Source organism: Dermacentor silvarum, chromosome 11 (assembly GCF_013339745.2).
Source record: "Dermacentor silvarum isolate Dsil-2018 chromosome 11, BIME_Dsil_1.4, whole genome shotgun sequence".
Taxonomy (NCBI): Eukaryota; Metazoa; Arthropoda; class Arachnida; order Ixodida; family Ixodidae; genus Dermacentor; species Dermacentor silvarum.
The window spans coordinates 8,391,356-8,404,686 of NC_051164.1; positions in this window are offsets into that span (position 1 = coordinate 8,391,356).

Here is a 13,331-nt window from a genome sequence, read left to right on the forward strand (position 1 = left end):
ACCAGCACTGTTCCTTATCTAGAGAGAGAGAGAGAGAGAGAGATAAATGAGATGCGAAAGGCAGGGAGGTTAACCGGAAGGTAAATATCCAGTTTGCTACCCTACACTGAGGAAGGGGTAAGGGGAGACAGAAAGATAAAGAAAAATGCACACACCTAGAGAGGGAGATAAAGAAAAAAAAAAACACATACACACGCACACAAAGGAACTCAGGAGCGTCACAGTCGTTCAAACAGGTCGCTTGACCGGAGGAACTTCAGTAGCGCCCTCGTCGCCTTCTGCTGTGAAGACCGTATCAGTCGGCATTCTAAAATCGTCTGCTCAGAAAGCGGCCGGTCGTCGAGGCGTGCCAACTCCGTTACGAGCGACTGTCTCTGGGAGCTGTAGCGGGGACAATGACACAGGATATGTTGGAGTGTTTCCTCGCTGCCGCAAGTATCACAGGCAGCACTGTCGGCCATTCCGATGCGACAAGCAAAAGCATTCGTAAAGGATACTCCAAGCCACAGTCGGCAGAGAGCAGTTGTCTCGATTTGAGGAAGTCCAGATGGAATGCGTAGTCGGAGGGATGGGTCCAGGCGGTGCAGTCGAGTATGTTGGAAACCAGGTGTGTTCCACATGGCTCGTGTGGAATCACGCGCGATTATGCGAAGCTTTGTTACTGCATCGGCTCTTGATAGCGGGATGGGTTCCTTCACAGCATTTTCGTGAGCCCTCCTCGCAGCTTCATCGGCCTGTTCGTTGCCCATGATGCCGCAGTGGCCTGGGAGCCACTGAAAAGTGATGTCATGTCCTTTTTCTGCCAGTTGGTGACAAAGGTGCCTTATTTCCAGCACAAGTTGGTCTTGTTGTCCACGACGTAGAGCGGATAGCAGACAATGCAGGGCGGCCTTTGAATCTGTAAATATGCTCCATCTTCGTGGTAAGTCTTCGTGAATTATGTGAAGTGCGCAGCGAAGTGCAGCAAGCTCCGCCGCAGTCGACGTTGTCTGGTGAGAAGTTTGAAACTGAAGGGTCACAGCTTTTGCGGGGAAGATTACAGCCCCTGTAGATCCGTCAAGAGTTGTCGAGCCATCAGTGTAAATGTGAAAATGGTCCTTGTATGTCTCGTGCAGCATGAGGAGAGATAGCTGCTTGAGAGCTGGGGACGAGAGTCCTGCTTTCGTTCGAATCCCTGGTACCGAGAGTCGAACTTGCGGACGAGCCAAACACCAAGGAGGTGATAGCAGTCTCTCGGCAGGCGTATAATCTCGAGGGAGGCAGTCACGGTACGCCGATATCGCCTGGCAAAAGGAGGCATTGGGTCGGTCATTCGGCAGAGTGGCGAGGTGATGGAAAGGGGAGCGGGCAATGTGCCTGATGTGTGCTCTGAGCACTTCCAATGTCATATGAGTTGTCACTGGGTAATCTTGAGCTATTGCAATTGTTTCCGTTGTCGATGTGCATCGTGGCAATCCAAGACAAACCCTTAGTGCCTGCGCCTGAGCACTTTCGATTGTGCGGATGTTGCTTCTGCAGGTATTGCTCAGTACAGGTAAGCTGTATCTCAGATATCCGAGAAACAGTGCCCTGTATAGTTGTAACATTGCGTGTACTGACGCTCCCCACGTTTTCCCTCCAAGAAACTTGAAAACGTGTGAAATGGCCATTAGGCGCTTCTTCAGGTAGGTCACATGGGGACTCCAGTTGAGGTCTCGATCAATGATCACCCCTAAGAATCTATGCGTCCTGGTGTAACAGATGTTTTGCCCATTGATGGATATGGCGTAAGGCGTCATTGACTTCCGCGTAAACGCGACCAGCGCACATTTCTCAGGTGAAATCTGGAGGCCTTGTTCGCTGAGATACGCCGATATTGATGTCGCAGATTTTTGAAGTCTCGCGCGCACCTGAGGACGTGTTACACCTGACGTCCACACGCAGATGTCATCGGCATACATTGATATATGGACAGCATTTGGTATGCGTTCCACGAGACCGACAAGAACAAGGTTGAATAGTGTGGGACTCAAGACGCCACCTTGAGGAACACCACGGTATGTGCAGTGTAGAGACGTCGGACCGTACTCGGTCTGCACAAAGAATGACCTCATGTGTAAGTAGTTGCGGGTCCACCGGTACACGCGGCCACCAAGGCCAACCGATTCCAGAGCATCAAGTATGGCATCATGAGCAACATTGTCATAAGCTCCTTTTACGTCCAGAAACATAGCGACCGATAATCGTTTACATCTCTTTTGATGTTGGACGTAAGTGACCAGATCGATGACGTTATCGATGGAGGAGCGGAGACGTCGAAAGCCGGCCATAGCATTTGGATAAACTTGGTAGCGTTCCAGGTACCACTCTAATCTGGCAAGGATCATGCGTTCCATCACCTTCCCTACGCAACTTGCCAGCGCGATTGGGCGGTATGACGCGAGCTCGAGTGGTGACTTGCCAGGTTTGAGGAGTGGCACCAGGCGGCTTGTCTTCCATTCTTGAGGAACGTTTCCATCCTGCCAGGATTCATTGAATATATCCAGCAAGGCATTTCGCGCTCGCTCACCCAGGTGGCACAAGATGCGGTACGATATGCCATCTGGTCCAGGAGACGACGGCCGATTACACAAAGCAAGAGCCGCATCAAGCTCCTCGGTGGTGAAAGGCAAGTCCATGCGTGAGTCCCGTGTATGCGGCTCAATGCTATCCGTACCAAGGGGGCCTGTGTAGGTTGATTGACCTGCAATCTTTCTGCAGAAATCTTCCGCTACCTCGATGTCCTCTCGACGTTGGAAAAGTGCCAAGGCTTTGAATGGCACGCGTTGTTCGGGAGACGTACGTAGGCCTCGCACGGTTCTCCATATGTGAGAAAGAGATTTTCGGGGGTCTAGGGATTCACAAAATTTTGCCCACCGTTGAGATTCCAGTTTGGCCATTCGGCGCTGGATTTTCTTTTGCGTGCGTCTGGCTATTCTGAGATCATGGATGGACTTAGTGCGTCGGTATCTTCGCTCGGCCCGCCGACGAATCGCACGGAGTCGCTCTAACTCCACGTCGGATTCGGAGAACCTTGGATTGCATTTCAGCGTGCACATCGCATTCTGTGTTGCCTCCTTGATAGCTTGCTGAAGGCCAGAAGGGAGACCGTTGCGACAAGCTTCTTCCATGCTGGTTTCGAATGTAGACCAGTCAATTCGCCGGATTGTGTTTGGCGAATGGCAGCTGGCCAAACCCTTGATCTTAAGGTAACTGGGGATATGATCACTCCCATGTGTCTCAATGTCTAAAAACCACTTTACACGAGTAGCCAAGCGACGTGACACAAAAGCCAAGTCTAAGCAACTGCTGTATGATGAGCCTCGTAAAAAGGTAGGGCTCCCATCATTAAGAAGGGACAGTCCATGGTCAGATGCGAATGAAGCCAATCGTCGGCCGGTTGCGTTAATTTTAGAGCTTCCCCAGATAGGATGGTGGGCGTTAAAGTCTCCTGTGATAATCCATGGACCAGGGGTTGCTGTCAAGATGTCTTCAAGTCTCTTGCTATCAAACCGGGTTGAAGGGGATAAGTAGGTACCCACCAGTGTAAAGGCTACCTTTTTCTTCTTAACAGTCAGGCAAACATACTGATTCTCATCATGAGGTGGCACTTGCTGAACGACGTAGGTAAGCTCCCGACGAATAAACACAACGACCTTGCTGCTTTCGCTGCAAGTTGAGGACATGATTGATTCGTAGCCGGATAGACGGATTGGGTTTGATAATTTCGGTTCACAGATTACGATGATTGGGAAACGGTTAGAATGTACAAACTGAAGAAAATCAGGCATCCGACATCTAAGTCCTCTGGCGTTCCACTGGATAATAGATGCCTCTCTGACCTCTTGGCGGAACGATTGGTGATTGCCATCCATGGTTCTACTCGAGGGCTGCTAGGACAGGGCTCAGCGCGTCCAGCACTTGCAGGCCACTTCGAGCGGCTGGGGTTGCAATACTTGTCAGTAGCTCTTTAATGACATTCATTAGGGACCGCAGCATCGGTATGATCTGTCGGTCAACCCTTGGTACTTCATCCACCGAAGTGTGCGTGGAAGTAGACATCAGGCGGGGAGGCTCCTTGGCAGGCTGTGTGCGCGGAAGCGCAGGCCAGTCTTCCGCGGCTTTAGATTTGTCAGTCTCAATCCTCTTCGTGCTGGTATGTTTACTTGCACTCGAAGGTAGTGGGTTGGGTGCGTCTTGCGTATGATTAACACCACGTCTTGTACGCTTGCGTCGACGATTACGCCGGCGTCGTACAGTCTCAGCAGCTTCCCTATGGGATGAGCTGTCTCGGACCATTTGTTTAAGCACGGCAATTTCTCTCCGGATTTTCGGGCACTCTTTGGATGAGGCATCATGGGATCCATCGCAGTTATTGCACTTTAAATGTGTTGCGCGGCAAGCGTCCACAGTGTGCGACTCAGCGCAGCGTGGACAAACCGTACTCTTTGTACAGACGCCCTTGACATGGCCGATCTTCATACAGTTATGGCACTGAAGTGGCTTGGGCACGAATGGGCGAACAGCATGTCGGAAGTGGCCAACCTTGACATGCGAAGGAATGGAATCGCCCTTGAATATCAACTTCACGCAGCGGGAGTTGCCAAGGCGGAGCACATGTGTGATGATAACTCCTTCGGTCACTGGTTTGATGAGGATTGGCAGATCCGAGTTCGCTATGGCCAAATCAATGTCGTAAATGACGCCCGCCATGCTGGATTCGTCCAATGGTACACGCGGTCGGACTTTGATGCCTCCCAAATCGGTTATTTTCCGAAGCTTGTCCAACGCGCTACAATTTGTCGCGTCCACAGCGAGGATATTCTTTCGCGTGTTTATTCGAACTTCCCTTATGTCATTCGGCGCCACCCCCTCGAGGAACATGGAGAGAGCTTGCCTGTTAAGCGTTCGGAGGCTGACGGAGGAGTCCTCGGGTACGAAGAGGACTGAGTGCGGCCAGCGTTCAATTTTTGTCTTCATTGTTAATGTCCTCGCTGGTGAAGACACCTTGAGAAACCTTCTTTTGGCTTTCCTGCTCATCACAGACTCAAAGCTGTCATCCGACGAGTCGTCGCCGGCGACCGAGTACAGTTCGGTGTCCTCACTGGTGGTAGACCAGGAACCTCGTTTCCTCGACGAGCTCGCCATGGTTGACCTTTGGCCGGGTGTCACCGCAGTTGACTCCGCATCCATAGCCACAAGGCAGCGAGCCTCGCTCATGACCTCGCTGGTGCTGGACCAGGCGCGTTGATTCCCCGGGGAGCTTGCCATAGCAGACCTCAGGCAGGGCGGGCCTGTGGAAGGCTCCGCGTCCGTTGCCACGAGGCAGGGAGCAGCGTCCCCGAAAAACGTGGAAAACTTGATCAAAATGCAAGGAACAGAGATAGAAGCGTTCTATCAAACAGGCACTTCGTCGTCGTCCCCCGTATCTTATCCGTATCTTATCCCCCGTATCTTATCGTCGTCCCCCGTATCTTATCGTCCCCCGTTCCTTATCTAAATTAATGATGTAAGCAATAATCTTACTTCCACTGTCCGGTTATTTCCTGACGACTGCGTTATTCACAGAAAGATTAATAATTCTGATGACACTAATTTGCTGCAGTCGGACCTTGACAAAATATGGCAGATGGGGATAAACATCTCCAAAACAAAAGCCATGAAATTTACGAAAGCCAGTGTACCTCATACTTACTTTTGCACTGTTAATAACGCGGCCATTGATAAAGTGTCCACAGTGAAATATTTAGGCAGTTCACATTTATTCAGACTTCTGCATATAGAATATGCAGAAGACAAAGATAATGTTCAATAGCCTGGCAAGGGAACAAGAATTCAGGATCGCCAGTCAGCCTCAAGAGTAATCTTAACTGGGATTCATAGCGCTAAAACGACACAAGGACGAGGAAGAACACGGGACGAGCGCTAACTTTCAACAATTGCTTTATTGCAGTTAGTAAGCATATATATACTCACTGGGAAGGCACTGCAAAAAACACTCTGAAGGAAAGAAGAAAGGAAAAACAGTCATGTGGCTACTGTGCCAAAAGTGCAAGCTCTTTCTTGGAGTGTTTTTTGCAGTGCCTTCCCAGTGAGTATATATATGCTTACTAACTGCAATAAAGCAATTGTTGAAAGTTAGCGCTCGTCCCGTGTTCTTCCTCGTCCTTGTGTCGTTTTAGCGCTATGAATCCCAGTTAAGATTACAATGACCCACCAACACGCCCAAACTTCTTCCCTGCTAGCCTCAAGAGTGTGTAAAGGAGTACGTTTATCTAGCTAAATTACTCACAGGGGACCCTGATCATGAGAAAGAAATTTACAGAAGAATAAAATTGGGTTGGAGTGCATACGGCAGACATTGCCAAATCCTGACTGGGAGCTTACCACTGTCGTTGAAAAGAAAAGTGTACAATCATTGCATTCTACCGGTGCTAACATATGGGGCAGAAACTTGGAGGTTAACAAAGAAGCTCGAGAACAAGTTAAGGACCGCACAAAGAGCGATGGAACGAAAAATCTTAGGAGTAACGTTAAGAGACAGGAAGAGAGCGGTGTGGATCAGAGAACAAACGGGGATAGACGATATTCTAGTTGACATTAAGCGGAAGAAATGGAGCTGGGCAGGCCATGTAATGCGTAGGATGGATAACCGGTGGACCATTAGGGTTACAGAATGGATACCAAGAGAAGGGAAGCGCAGTCGAGGATGGCAGAAAATCAGGTGGGATGATGAAGTTAGGAAATTCGCAGGCGCAAGTTGGAATACGCTAGCGCAACACAGGGGTAATTGGAGATCGCAGGGAGAGGCCTTCGTCCTGCAGTGGACATAAATATAGGCTGCTGCTGCTGCTGCTGCTGCTGCTGCTGCTGCTGCTGCTGCTGCTGATGATGATGATGATGATGATGATGATGATGATGATGATGATTTATTCAGACCTGACGTGGCACCAGCACATTGATTACATAAGTAGCAAAGCGTCCGAAACCCTCGCCTTTGTCAGTCGCCACCTGTATTCCACAAACCAGGCGACCAAGCTTTTAGCATACATTACTTTAGTTAGACCGCAACTGGAATATGCCGCTATCATTTCAAATCCGGATCAAGAATACAACAAGAAACCCGAATCGCTACAGAATAAGGCCTGCTAAATTTGTCATGAAAAAATATTCTCGTTACTACAGCGTAACTGATATGAAATTATATCTATATTTATGCATGTTCAAAAAAAAAAAAAGACTTGTTACACTGCTATCTCACTTTCACCGACTATATCATAATCCCTCGGCATTCACAGAAGCCCATATAAAACCGGCCTTTCGTGTCTTTCCCCGATTAGATCACCCTTTCAGAGTGCAGCCAAAGTTTGCTCGTACTAAACTTATGTATCAGTCGCCACTATTCCTTGCCATCTATCAATGGAACGGACGGCCAGCTGAAATAGCTTCCGAGAACAATCACCATGCTTTTGTTAATAAACTGACGTGCTGCATGCATACTGATAAATAAAAGCCTTTCCACGAACTATATGTTTAGCTTGTAATTCAAACTTGTACTTGTATATTTCAATCTGAAAATTAAATTATGTGGTTTTACGTGCCAAAACCACTATCTGATTATGAGGCACGCCGTAGTGGGGGACTTTGGAAATTTGGACCACCTGGGGTCCTTTAACGTGCACCTAAATCTAAGTACACGAGTGTTTTCGCATTTCGCCCCCATCGAAATGCGGCCGCCGTGGCCGGGATTCGATCCCGCGACCTCATGCTCAGCAGCCCAACACCATAGCCACTGAGTAACCACGACGGGTTATTTCAATCTTGTATTTGTACTTTTTCAATCTTGTATTTGTATATCTCAATCTTGTATTTGTGATCATGTATCGTCTATTCCATGCAGGATTTCTTCCTTTTACATGCGGTGCGATGTATAATGTTCACTCATTGCTTTTTTTTTTCTCAACCCCCCTATGTAATGCCTGTAAAAGGGCCGTTAGGGTACACGAATAAAAAAAAAGTAAGTTGTTGCGTCGACTCCTGTTTTCTAAGTCATCAATCTTATTGGTCAATTCCTCAATTTGTTTTTGCGAATCGCCGCGAGTTTTTTCCCCATTGGGCTATTGTTTCCTCATAATTTTTCAACCGCGCCATTTGATCTTCAATTGATGTTAGTATTGTTTCCAAACTATCAACAGGCGATTGCTTCTACCTTTCTCATGTTGTCGACCAGTTCTTTTAACGTTTTGTTTGTTTTGGTCTGCTCTTTAAGGATCTTTTCAAAATTGCAATGCTAGACTGAGTATAGGAGTCTGAGTGGGGCCCTGGATTTAGTTCAACGTCAACGGATGTTAGAGCACTTTCGCTACATTGTAGTATTCTCAAAACATAACAATTAAGAAATGTGGACTTGGAAGCACCAACGGAGTTACGTCATCGTCTCGTATGGAGTAAACAGACCACCCTGCACCACGAGAAATGTCGGGAGGAGCATGGGCCTCTCGTCAGTGCCGCCGAGTCCACTGAAGCGTCTTGTCACTCGAGCTCGGTTTGTGTAGCTGCATCCAGTAGCTTCATGTGGCGTGATCAAGTAGGTGACGCAATGGCTGCGCTGTTGATAATAGTTGCCCAAGCTGGTTGTTCACTTGGCGCCCATTTCACTGCTGTCATCGGCCTGGTCTCATCCAGAGAAGCGTTCGCAGCCGTGCTGGCAGCGATTCCATGGCAGTGAAACCACAGCGAAGCCTGCACCACAAAAAATGTAGGATGGGCCTCTTGTTGGCGCCGCCAAGTTCATTCAATGGACTCGGCGGCACCAAGCTCAAGCCCACTCAGTGCACAACATTGCTTTTTATTTTAATGCCAAACTCCAAGGAACAAGTTTCCGATGATTTTTCGGCATCGACCAACGTAGGCCGGCCTTCATGCTTTGCTAGCCATTTCGGGCGTCGGCTCTCTGATCTGACATGATATAGACTGGCTATGGCAGCCACCAAACCTTGGCGACGAATGAGCGTTGCACTGTTTTTCATGACGCTGGCTGATGCCAAAAATCCACCAGAAGCTTGTTCCTTGCTTTCTGGGCTCTAGATATTGAAATAAATACTGCGCTGGAATGCAACGCGAACTAAACTAGTCATCTAAAATGCACGACACTGACGACTTCATATCGGACATTAAGCCTTAGCGATCCAGAATGCATGTCGGCCTGCATTGCACGAAACCACACGTCACCCGTTTTAATTATTACACCTGATCATTTATTTCTTTTCGCATTTTAGTCCAGCCCACCGGCACATTAGTGACTCCCTGTCAAATCTGGACGACGCGCTCGCACAACGTCACGCGATCGATATTATGCGGCATGTTTTGATTATAAAGGCTTTTTGTCAGTGGCTCAAGTCCTTGGTTATCGTTTTTTTATGTTTGAAGCACTCAGTAGTGATAATCGGGCGCCATACATTCTACCCACTTGTGTACTGAATATAGGATAAAATATTATTCCATATTTTATATTTTGCGAGGCACAAGCAGATCAGCTCTGCAGAATAATAATCCACGGGCCAAATTTAATTTTTTTAAATTTAAGATAATTCCTCTTGGACCATGCCAGAGAATACATTGCATGGCAGCATACGTTAGCTAAAGGATGCCGAAGTAATTTTTAAAAATTGCTTTTCACCAATGCTAGCCAAATTTTGCTTAATAAGAAGTGCGCGAGAACACTGCGTTTTACTTCCGTGCGGTCTTCGATAAGAACCTTCTTCGAGCCTAAAACGCTCCAACCATTCTACGCCAAGGCGAAGTAGATGAACTTGATAACCTTTATTTATGACAATTTCTGCATTCGTAGAAAAAAATCTGATCTTACTTATATTACAAATTAGTATTCTAATTAACTAACTGGTAATTGCTTTGCTGAGCTATCCACAGCTGAAATTTCGCTTCAGCCTGTCATGAAAGCTCCTGTGGGCTTTATCATAACTTTTCCATGCTCAACTAAGCTATCTGAGGTATCAAACAGCGCATAAAAATTATATGTTTGACTTTCTGAGGTAGATAAAAACTTTGGCGCGACCTTACCTGATAAAGCCGACCAAGAGCGGTTTTCCTTAGGCTATATAGTTACACAGTGGCACATGGCTGAGAAGTTTGATTCAATGATTTCCCCGGAGATACTGCTTCACCATACCTAAAACGTGCACAACTGCTTTCAATTACTTGTACTTGTGCTATGGCATATTTATTATGCACGCAGTTTGGTTTAGGTAGTGATAGGCGCATGAGTGCTGTAGTTAGATTACACGAAGCTATGTGGAAACTTGCTGAATCGGTAGGTGCATTTATTGTGTTTAACTCAGTCTTCAGAAGTTCAAGAACAGCAAGAAAAAAATGATCGTAGCTTGCACTGGAGGTGCAATGCTAAAGAGACAGCGAAGCTGATGGACACCTAGCTAGTCCTGGCCTTTGGGCTAGGCTAAGCACTACGAAGTCATCCCCAGAAATTTCCAAATTTATTTATTATTGATGAATTATCGATTAGCTATTGATTGGCTATCGATTGGCTATCGCAAGGTATTGGCCACGTATTTGGGCTAGGCTAAGCACTACCACGTCATCCCCAGCACTTCCCGGAATTTATTGATTCTTTGTCGATTATCAATTACCTATTCATTGGCTATCGACTGGCTATCGATGACTGACTCAGCTTAAGTTGTCCCAACCCTGCTTAGCTTGACTTATCCAGGCTCAGCTTCGCTAGTTCACAGGGGAAAGTGCCATTGCACTTGGGCCCTTTCTGCACACCGCCAGGATAGGCCCACATCCCACTTTTTTTCTGTTAACGCGCTACAAATTACGCCCGGCTTAAACAGCTCAGCTGTTAAAAAAAATGATAGGCGACCGTAATCTTCGACTTCACCATTATCACCATCAGCAGCAACCTATTTTTATGTCCACTGCATGACGAAGGCCTCTCCCTGCGATCTCAGTTACCCCAGTCTTGCGCTAGGTGATTCTAATTTGTACCTACAAATTTTCTAATTTGATCACCCCACCTAGTTTCTGACGTCCTCCACGGTACTTCCCTACTCTAGGCACCCATTCTGTAACTCTAATAGTCGATCGGTTATCTGCCCTACGCACAACATGCCAGCCAAGCTCCATTTTTTTTCTCTTAATTTCAATTAGAATATTAGCTATCCCTGGTTGTGCTCTGATCCACACCGCTCTCTTACTGTCTCTTAACGTTAGGCTTAACGTTTTTCGTTCCATCGCTCTTTGTGAGACCTTTAACTTGTTCTCGAGCTTCTTCTTTAAATTCCAAGTTTCTGCCCCATATGTTAGCACCAGTAGAATGCAATGATTGATTTCTTTTCAACGACAGTGGTGAGCTCCCAGTCAGGATTTCGCAATGCCTGCCGTATGCACTCCAACCCAATTTTATTCTTCTGTAAATTTCCTTCTCATGATCATGGTCCCCTGTGAGTAATTGACTTAAATAAACGCACGGCTTTACTGACTCTAGAGGCTTACTGGCGATTCTGAATTCTTGTTCTCTTGCCATGCTATTGAAGATTGAGTTTGAGAGTTCCTTATTGCGCATAATAGTAAGGTTACAAATGGAGATTATACAAACGTACAGAGGGAGGTCCCATAGTCACTGTACACTGTACAGGGGACCTCCCGTTCGAAATGAGTAAGATATGTAAATGCAAAGCAGCTATATACAACCATAAAAGACACCGTATTGAATGAGCCACTAGCTAACGCCGTAAAATATTTTAATAACACAAAGAAATTATTAATAAAATGGTAATGATGAAATGATTACATTGAGTGCAAAAATTTACGGAGGTTTGATTTGGATGTGTAAAAATGAAAGATTATTTTATTAGGAAACGGTAATGAGTTCCAAAGTTGTGTGGCTGAAAAATTAGTAGTAAATTTACCAAAACTAGTTCTAGGTTTTGGTAATAGATAGCTGTTGGTAGAAGCGAATCGGTTAGACGTGGAGTGAGGAAACAAGCTGCTAGTAATTATCGGGAACGGGAGCTTTCCCTTAACAGATTTATGTACTGATAAAATGCCATTAGAACTGGGCAATGGCGATGCTTCTGATGTGTAGCTGCTACGTGTGATGATGCGAATTGCTTGATTTTGGCTATGCTGCAGTGGGGATAAATGAGCGGGATACGTGTTCCCCTATGATTATTGCAATAATTATTATATGTATGAATGAAAGCGTAGTAAAGAGAGATGAGTGTCTTACATTGAAGAAATTGCGAACTTTAAATAATATTCTAATTCTATAAGCTGCCTTCATGGTTAAGGATAAAATATGCTCATCAAATTTTAGGTATTTATCTAATGTGACGCCAAGAAACACTACACTGTCAGCAGGATAAAGTATGCTGGAAGCAAAGGTTAGTGATGGAGACCCTTAGATAAGCTTTTGCTTAGCTGACAAAATGACGAAGCTAGATTTTGTAGTATTAATGTGTAATCTGTTTAGTCGGCACCAGGTTACAATATTTGCCGCGTCGTGGTTAAGCTTGCACATTAATAAATCAAGGCTTTTTCCTGAGGAGAAGATAGTAGTGCTGTCGGCGTAAAGGATGCATTCAGATGACTTTACGCACTGTGAGAGATCATTAATATATATTAAAAACAAGAGATGTCCTATTATAGATCCTTGCGGTACACCAATGTTAGTTGTTTTAGATTGTGAGTAAGTACTGGGTATTGATACAGTGTGCTCTCTATCGCGCAAATAGTGACTGTCAATCGCGAAAATAGTTCCCCGTAATAATCGCAATGCCGGGTCAGTTATACCTATCGAATCCAATTTGGCAAAAAGTATGTTACGAACAAGTGAGTCGAACACTTTAGAAAGATCATTAAATAATGCACCAGCAAAATTTCCAGTGCCAATTGCCTGCCGGATCTTATCTGTTAGAGATATCAATGGTAAATCAGTTGAGTATCCCTCCCTAAAGCCAAATTGATTTCATGATAGGATATGCCATTTTGACAAATAACTTGATAAGGGCATTACGGTTATTTTTTCGACAATTTTAATAAAGAAAGAAAGTATGGCAATAGGGCGGTAGTTAGACGTTAGACGTTATCTGCCTTCTTGTAAAGAGGAATTATTTGGACTTTTTCAAAGAACATGGGAAAAATTCCGGTCTTAAAACAAGGGCACACCACAATAGCAGTCATATCACCCACGCTATCAATGTCGCCATGATCGGGCCTGCAAGAAAACGGCTGGTTTCGTAGAAGGCCTCCGCCACTATTTCTACGGGAGAGGA